The following is a 9,870-nucleotide window of genomic DNA, read 5'->3' as shown; positions in this document are numbered from 1 at the left end:
ACTGCCTGGGCTGTACATACTGCTCGATCTACGCACCTCCCCTGCTACCTGGCCCTCGGAACTGCGCCTTCTGCCACTAGCGCTGTCGGATGGGAATTTTACCATCAGCTTGTCCGCCCAGGTCCTGTGGTATAGCAACACTCTCGAACCCCTTTCCTCTTCGGGAATGAGAGTGGGAAGGTTCTCCTTATAGCGTGGGCTGAGCAGTGTGTACACCCAGTAATCCGTAGTGGCCAGAATGCGTGTAACGCGAGGGTCACGAGAAAGGCATCCTAACAGGAAGTCAGCCATGTGTGCCAGGGTACCTGTACGCAACACATGGCTGTCCGCACTAGGAAGATCACTTTCAGGATCCTCCTCCTCCTCCTCAGGCCATACACGCTGAAATGATGACAGGCAAGCAGCATGGGTACCGTCAGCAGTGGGCCAAGCTGTCTCTTCCCCCTCCTCCTCATCCTCCTCATGCTCCTCCTCCTCCTCCTCAACGCGCTGAGATATAGACAGGAGGGTGCTCTGACTATCCAGCGACATACTGTCTTCCCCCGGCTCTGTTTCCGAGCGCAAAGCGGCTGCCTTTATGGTTTGCAGGGAACTTCTCAAGATGCATAGCAGAGGAATGGTGACGCTAATGATTGCAGCATCGCCGCTCACCACCTGGGTAGACTGCTCAAGGTTTCGAAGGACCTGGCAGATGTCTGCCAACCAGGCCCACTCTTCTGAAAAGAATTGAGGAGGCTGACTCCCACTGCGCCGCCCATGTTGGAGTTGGTATTCCACTATAGCTCTACGCTGCTCATAGAGCCTAGCCAACATGTGGAGCGTAGAGTTCCACCGTGTGGGCACGTCGCACAGCAGTCGGTGCACTGGCAGATTAAACCGATGTTGCAGGGTGCGCAGGGTGGCAGCGTCCGTGTGGGACTTGCGGAAATGTGCGCAGAGCCGGCGCACCTTTCTGAGCAGGTCTGACAAGCGAGGGTAGCTTTTCAGAAAGCGCTGAACCACCAAATTAAAGACGTGGGCCAGGCATGGCACGTGCGTGAGGCTGCCGAGCTGCAGAGCCGCCACCAGGTTACGGCCGTTGTCACACACGACCATGCCCGGTTGGAGGCTCAGTGGCGCAAGCCAACGGTCGGTCTGCTCTGTCAGACCCTGCAGCAGTTCGTGGGCCGTGTGCCTCCTATCTCCTAAGCTGAGTAGTTTCAGCACGGCCTGCTGACGCTTGCCCACCGCTGTGCTGCCACGCCGCGCGACACCGACTGCTGGCGACGTCCTGCTGCTGCTGACACATCTAGATTGCGAGACAGAGGTTGAGGAGGAGGAGGAGGGTGCTTTAGTGGAAGAAGCATACACCGCCGAACATACCACCACCGAGCTGGGGCCCGCAATTCTGGGGGTGGGTAGGACGTGAGCGGTCCCAGGCTCTGACTCTGTCCCAGCCTCCACTAAATTCACCCAATGTGCCGTCAGGGAGATGTAGTGGCCCTGCCCGCCTGTGCTTGTCCACGTGTCCGTAGTTAAGTGGACCTTGCCACTAACCGCATTGGTGAGGGCGCGTACAATGTTGCGGGAGACGTGGTCGTGCAGGGCTGGGACGGCACATCGGGAAAAGTAGTGGCGACTGGGAACTGAGTAGCGCGGGGCCGCCGCCGCCATCATAGCTTTGAAAGCCTCCGTTTCCACAACCCTATACGGCAGCATCTCAAGGCTGATAAATTTGGCTATGTGGACGGTTAACGATTGAGCGTGCGGGTGCGTGGCGGCGTACTTGCGCTTGCGCTCCAACACTTGCGCTAGCGACGGCTGGACTGTGCGGTGCGAGACATTGCTGGATGGGGCCGAGGACAGCGGAGGTGAGGGTGTGGGTGCAGGCCATGAGACGGTAGTGCCTGTGTCCTGAGAGGGGGGTTGGATCTCAGTGGCAGGTTGGGGCACAGGGGGAGAGGCAGCGGTGCAAACCGGAGGCGGTGAACGGCCTTCGTCCCACCTTGTGGGGTGCTTGGCCATCATATGTCTGCGCATGCTGGTGGTGGTGAGGCTGTTGGTGGTGGCTCCCCGGCTGATCTTGGCGCGACAAAGGTTGCACACCACTGTTCGTCGGTCGTCAGGCGTCTCGGTGAAAAACTGCCAGACCTTAGAGCACCTCGGCCTCTGCAGGGTGGCATGGCGCGAGGGTGCGCTTTGGGAAACAGTTGGTGGATTATTCGGTCTGGCCCTGCCTCTACCCCTGGCCACCGCACTGCCTCTTGCAACCTGCCCTGCTGCTGCTCGTGCCTCCCCCTCTGAAGACCTGTCCTGTGTAGGCGTTGCACACCAGGTGGGGTCAGTCACCTCATCGTCCTGCTGCTCTTCCTCCGAATCCTCTGTGCGCTCCTCCCTCGGACTTACTGCCCTTACTACTACCTCACTGCAAGACAACTGTGTCTCATCGTCATCGTCCTCCTCACCCACTGAAAGGTCTTGAGACAGTTGGCGGAAGTCCCCAACCTCATCCCCCGGACCCCGGGAACTTTCCAATGGTTGTGCATCAGTGACGATAAACTCCTCTGGTGGGAGAGGAACCACTGCTGCCCAATCTGAGCAGGGGCCCGAGAACAGTTCCTGGGAGTCTTCCCGCTCCTGAGCATGTGTCATTGTAGTGGAGTGAGGAGGCTGGGAGGAAGGAGGAGCAGCAGACAGAGGATTCGGATTTGCAGCAGTGGACGGCGCAGAACTGTGGCTGGACGATAGGTTGCTCGAAGCACTTTCTGCCATCCAGGACAGGACCTGCTCACACTGCTCATTTTCTAATAAAGGTGTCCCGCGTGGACCCATTAATTGGGCGATGAATGTGGGGACGCCAGAAACGTGCCTCTCTCCTAATCGCGCAGCAGTCGGCTGCGACACACCTGGATCAGGAGCTCGGCCTGTGCCCACACCCTCACTTGGCCCTCCGCGTCCTCGGCCGCGTTCACGTCCTCTAGGCCTACCCCTACCCCTCAGCATGCTGTATTACCAGTGATTTGATTTCCCAGGCAGGAAAGAAATTGGCGCAAGGCTGCACTCAACCGTAGCTGGTTGCGTCTGATTTTTTTACGTTCTCCACGCAGCATACACGTACCCAGAGCCCTTAGGACTGACAGAGGCAGGGCAAATATACTTTTTCCCTTTTGTTTAAAAGGATAGGCCCACTGCGTCTATTCACTGAATAATAAGTTTAATAACTGACACTGTGTTGCGGCCCTGCAAAAGTGTCACAGAACTTTACTGTTGCAGAGTTATTAACTGTGGCAGAGCAGGTATTTCCCAGGCAGGAAAGAAATTGGTGCAAGGCTGCACTCAACCGTAGCTGGTTGCGTCTGATTTTTTTACGTTCTCCACGCAGCACACACGTACCCAGAGCCCTTAGGACTAACAGAGGCAGGGCAAATATACTTTTTTCCCTTTTGTTTAAAAGGAAAGGCCCACTCTGCCTCTTCAATGACTAATAACTGTGTTGTGGCCCTGCCTACACAATTCTGTGCCTGTAGTATCAATGCAGGGTGCAATGCTCTGCACCGCCGATTTTGAGAAAGAAAAAAAAAGCAACACAGCTAACAGCAGCCTGCACAGTACTCCACACAGTTAAATGTGGCCCTAGAAAGGACCGTTGAGGTTCTTGAAGGCTACACTCACTCCTAACACTCTCCCTGCCTAAGCACCACTTCTGTCCCTAATGCCGGGTGCAATGCTCTGCACTGCCGATTTTGAGAAAAAAAAAAATTTCTCCACTGCTAACAGCAGCCTGCACACACGTAGATGTGACCCTAAGAAGGACCGTTGGGGTTCTTGAAGCCTACACTCACTACAAATACTCTCCCTACAGCAACTCCAATAGAACAGCACTTTCCCTCAGCTAACTCACACGGCATCTGAGGCGAGCCGCGGGAGGGGCCGACTTTTATACTCGGGTGACATCTGATCGCCCCAGCCACTCACAGCAGGGGGGTGGTATAGGGCTTGAACGTCACAGGGGGAAGTTGTAATGCCTTCCCTGTCTTTCAATTGGTCAGAAAAGCGCGCTAACGTCTCAGAGAGGAAAGTGAAAGTAACCCGAACACCGCGTGGTGCTCGTTACGAGTAACGAGCATCCCGAACACGCTAATATTCGCCCGAGCATCAAGCTCGGACGAGTACGTTCGCTTATCTCTAATGATTGCCAAATAAGTTAGACATCGGGAGGTGTTTTGTTATCAGTTCATATCTTTTAGCTAGTCTATCCCACATTTCAAGTGAAGAGGTGAGGGCTGGGCACATCACCACAGGCCTATTTTTTGCCGCTAACCAAAGGGTTTGTTCGATCGCACTGGAGACACTGCTGGTGATTCGATATCAATCCATGAAGGTCTATAGCTTCGGGAAAACAAAGCGGACAACTGTGCTAATCGAGCCATGTGAAAATATTTTTGGAGATTGGGAACACCCAAGCCACCTTCCTTTCGAGGAGCATTTAGAAAGGCTTGTTGGATGCGTCTGGTTTTATTCATCCAGACAAAGGAGAGCAGTTTGGCTTGCAGTCGCTTCAATGTTAGAGGGTACCGGGACCGGTAAGGCTCAGAATAGGTATAATATTTTGGGTAACAAGTTAATTTTAATTAAATGGATCCTACCCAGCCAGGACAAGTTATGAGTCAACCACGATGATGGGTCCTATTCTAACCGATTTATCAACGGTAGGGAAATTAGCCTGATAAAGTGTCCCAAAGGAATCGGAAGACTAACTCCTAGGTATGGAAGGTGCTTGTCTACCCAGCTAAAATTAAAATTTAGTTAGAACATTTGAGGAGGAATTTTTAAATTTAGAGCCAAGGATTTGGCATTATTGACTCTGAGACCAGAGATTGCCCCGAACTTGTCTAATATGCTGTGTTTTACATCCATTTGATCTTGCTTACTTATAGATTTTCCTATTTTAGCTGGATGCTTTTAGCCCCAATTTATCATGGCTTTACATTTTAAATGCATTTATATTAATTTGTTTATATTATTGATTTATGGGGAATAAATTATTTTTTATATTAACTATGTGATTTTAGCTAGCCAGCTTTCTGCTACATGAAGACATCCAGACTTGTATAATTTACCATGTATTCATCTACATCTCGTTTATGTTTTGGGTAATATGATTCAATCCCCATTTTTAAAATATCCTTCTGGCATCAAATAACAATAGAATACTTATTTTCCTTTTTCTTTCTTGCTCTCCATTTCTTCTAAAACTTGCTTTCATTATATAATCCACATTTATGTATTTATACTTACACTTTCATGCATTTGTGCTTCCCTCATGGTTGTGCCCTATACCCAGTGTTTAGCTCCTAATTGGCTTGGTCGCTTTTGATCTGTCTGTGGAAGGTTGTGCCATGATTTTGGTTTCTCCACACATAAGGTAATAAAGTCCACCTTGTACCCTTGAGAATACCTCCTCTATATTTACAAAAAATAAATATGCCCCTCTGTGTTTCGAGAACATAAACGTGCTCTACTGCTGCCCTACAAAGTTATGCAATTCCTGCATGGAATTTGCACTTCCAGAAAATAAATTATAGTCCCCTGTAATCCCACAAAGTATATGTGCACCTCCATACCCGAAACGTCTCGCACAATCTTTGTTCTGTTCCTTGCCAAAAACTTTGTCCACCTCATTAAATTACTTACTCCCACGCTGTGTCCTGTCACAGCAGCTTGAAGATTCTGCCTCCTTCCTGGTCTTGAACTCATCAATCTCAGGTGGTCCCATTGAAATAAAAATTGGTGTACATGTGCAACCATCACTCCATTCAGGAACACTCCAGATGCTCGTTTTACAATTACTGGGGATTGGTAGCCCAACAATCAGCTAGGTATCTCTTACCCCATGGATTGGGGATAACAAGTTAATGGGATAACCCCTTTAACTTAACGATTAATGACGAACATGTACTAAGTATGCAGCCTGTTTGGGAGCCAAGCACTCTTCATACCAAACAGGTCGCAGATGTTTCATGCAGCTGATAGCCGCCAATAACTGCAATTGGAGCTAGCTCAGATTGCAACCATTTAACTGCTTAGATGCCATGGACAAGACTGGGAAGGCATTGTGAGGTGCTGATGGGAGCCTTGTATGCCAACCTATTAAGTCTTGCCTGCGTCAAGGTTTAATATGTAGGCTTACATTAAATACACAATATTCTGCAATACTGAAGTATATTGTACAAGTAATCAGATTACCGCAATTTCAAGTCCTCTACGCGGACATTTATTTTTTTTTAAAAGAAGGAAAAAAGAAGTGTAAAAATACTCCACAGCTTAGCTCATATATTTCAATACACAAGTTATATTGCAGAGTTTTTCTAAATGTATACGTTTTATTTTTATGTATAAACATATGAGGACTTGTATTTTTGCAAGATGACTTGTAAGATATTATAAAATGTTTTAAAAAATGTTTTAAGTGTGGTCAAATGGAAGAAAAAAATGCAATAGCATTTTGTGTTTTAGCAATACCAAATTCATTCAGTTTTTTAAAATATCTGTCTCTTCCCAAAACCCATAACTTTATTTTTCCATTGTCTGTGTTAGGGATTGTTTGTTTTTTTGCAAGGCGATCTGCTTTGGTACCATATAGGGGTACACATGACATTTTGATCGCTTTTATTTATTTAATTTTTTAGGAGACGGCTTGCCCAAAAACTGCAATCCTACCAACTATGTTATTTTTTTTAAAGGTCCTTTTTTATTACAAATTTTATGAAAGTCATTAAAAGTTGTTTTTTTTTTTTTTAGGTCCTTAGTAGAGATGAGCGAGCCCCCAAATGCTCGGGTCCGCGTTATTTGAGTCGAGCTTTACGTAAAATTCGAGAGCTCTATTCGAGTAACAAAGCCCATTAACTACAATGGGAGACTCGAGCATTTCTGTATGTGGGACGCCGGGTCCCGAGCTTTTTTTCTCTATTTCTTGGTTTGTGTGTGTTCTCTCTCTGCCCGATAGCCAAAAAAATTGCTATTGATGTGCGCGGTGGGGAAGGGCCAAAACAGGCACATCACAGCGGGGAGAAGCCAAAAACTGGGGCGTGGTTGAACACAGCGTGATGTTCGATCGAGTAATGAGCACCATTGAGTGCGCTAATACTCGAACGCGTGATCGCCCCTGTATGTTAATACTAACCTTATGGCGATGTGAGTAGTCACTGTGGCAGAAAAGTCCCTTAAAATTAGTTGTGCATCACCGGAAGGAACCACTAATCCTAAAACATAACCTTTATTATAATATTCTTAAAAAACACGTGAACACATTTTCCTTTAATGCGTGACAATAAGCCGCACTAAAACTAAAAGAGATATTGGAGTGGTTGAGATAGATACATCACAGCAGTGGTGATAATGCGGTTGTTTATATTTAAAACCGTTACAACCGTTCACTGTTACAACAGATATAGTATTAGGGTCATTATTAGAGATGAGCGAGTATACTCGCTAAGGCACATTACTCGAGCGAGTAGTTCCTTAGCCGAGTATCTCCCCGCTCAACTCTAAAGATTCGGGGGCCGACGGGGGTTGGGGGAGAGCGGGGAGGAATGGATGGGAGATCTCTCTCTCTCCCTCTCTTCCCCCTGCTCCCCGCCGCCACTTACCTGTCACCCGCGCCGGCCACCGAATCTTTAGAGACGAGCGGGGAGATACTTGGCTAAGTCACTACTCGCTCGATTAATGTGCCTTAGCGAGTATACTCGCTCATCTCTAGTCATTATATTGTACCCCTCTATAGAATTTATGAGGAAAACACTGTATTCCCAATATCTTATTTTCTAACTTTTTTTTTTACTCTCAACCTCCCATCCAATGGGGCATAATGCACTATATACAACCCGTAGATCTACAGGGTAGCTCAATACATGTAACTCAATACACTTACTGACTGTGGAACTCTTCCTAGCCTTCATGTACACACATCAGATGTATTATTTGCGTGTAAATTCAATACTTCTCTATGACAGATATCCACGTGTGTTAATATCTCAGTTATTCACATAAATTCCTAAACCCAGATCCAACAGTATAGGTGTTCACCCAGGGTGAGACTACAAAACTATGGAATCCTTGGCTAAATATTTGATAGTGGTATCACTAATAGCAACCACACATCTCCACATTAACAGCCCAACACTATAGATGATCAAAACAAGAAGACTGTAGAATTCTGGGTAAAATGTTTGATATTACTTGTGACTACCACAATGGTGCCATTATAGCCTTTATTGTGGTTTTGACTGACATAGCCACGTGGCATAATCACTCCCAGACGCCACTTTTGATTTCTTATTCGGGTATGCTGTGTAGGATGTTCACCCAAGGTCAGACACTTAGTTGTGCTATTATGTTTAAGATGTCCACATTGGCTCCAAACTATCAAGTGGTCATCTGTTACAAGGAATCAATCAGTATTCCCACACAGATGAACCTTATGCAGATGGGCTCATACCCTCTATTGTCAATTGAGATTGACAGGATCTCCTATGTCTATGATTTATGCATCTAATTCTGAGTCATTCCCATAGGGGCAGATTGTACATCCTTTCCATGTATGTTTTTCCTACTCAAAGCCCTATGTTGGCTCTAATTGATAGTCTGTTAACAATCCAGCTAATCTAGGATATGCACTATTGTTTGCACTAGATTGCCTTTAACTACATAGTAGGGAGCTCAATATATCTCAATATATCTAGGTCTCTTTGATGGAGGAGGAAGGGAGCGTAGAAAAGATATATTGAGCTCCTTATTATGTAGTTAAGGGCAATCTAGTGCAAACAGTAGTGCATATCCTAGATTAGCCAGATTGTTAACAGACAGAGTGACTGTCAATTAGAGCCCATCTGTATAAGGTTCATCTTGTGGGAATACTGATTGATTCTTTGTAACAGATGACCACTTGATAGTTTGGCGCCAATGTGGACATTGTAAACATAATAGCAATTAAGTGTCTGACCTTGGGTGAACATCCTATACAGCATCAAAAGTGGTGCTTAGGATTGATTATACCATGGTGGCTATGTCAGTCAAAAACACACGATAAAGTTGTTGACTGTTGGACAAATTCTAAGGGGTTGGTCTGTACAGACATGAGGGACGCCAAGGCTATAATGGCGCCATTGTGGTAGTCACAAGTAATATCCTAATCAAACATTTACCCAGAATTCTACAGTGTTGATCATCTATAGTGTTGGGTTGTTAATGTGGAGATGTGTTTTGCTATTAGTGATACTGTATTAGCCCAGGATTCCATAGTTTTGTAGTCTCACCCTGAGTGAACACCTATACTGTTGGATCTGGGTTTAGGGAGATATAAACGCATGTGGATATCTGTCATAGAGAAGTATTGAATATACCCGCAAATAATACATCTGATGCATGTATATGTACATGAAGGCTAGGAAGAGTTCCACAGTCAGTAACTATTGAGTTACATGTATTGAGCTACCCTGTAGATCTAGGGGTTGTATATAGTGCATTATGCCCCATTGGATGGGAGGTTGAGAGTGAAAAAACATTAGAAAATATAATATTGCGAATACAGTGTTTCTCATAAATTCTATAGAGGGGTACAATATAATGACCCTAATACTATATCTGCTGTAACAGTGATGGTTTAAATATAAACAACAGCATTATCACCACTGCTGTGACGTATCCATCTCAACCACTCCAACATCTTTTAGGCCTCCTGCAGACGTCCAGGTTGGAACCCGCTGCAAGAATTCTCGCAGCGGGATGTGAGCCGTGCCCCTTCAGTGACTACTGCAGTTCACCCGCTCCCGGCGTCTCCCTGCTCTGCTATGTGCCAGCTGATGCCCAGCTGGCACATGCGCAGAGCGGATC

Source organism: Eleutherodactylus coqui, chromosome 4, assembly GCF_035609145.1.
Source record: "Eleutherodactylus coqui strain aEleCoq1 chromosome 4, aEleCoq1.hap1, whole genome shotgun sequence".
NCBI lineage: Eukaryota > Metazoa > Chordata > Amphibia > Anura > Eleutherodactylidae > Eleutherodactylus > Eleutherodactylus coqui.
This window is presented reverse-complemented; position numbering follows the sequence as displayed.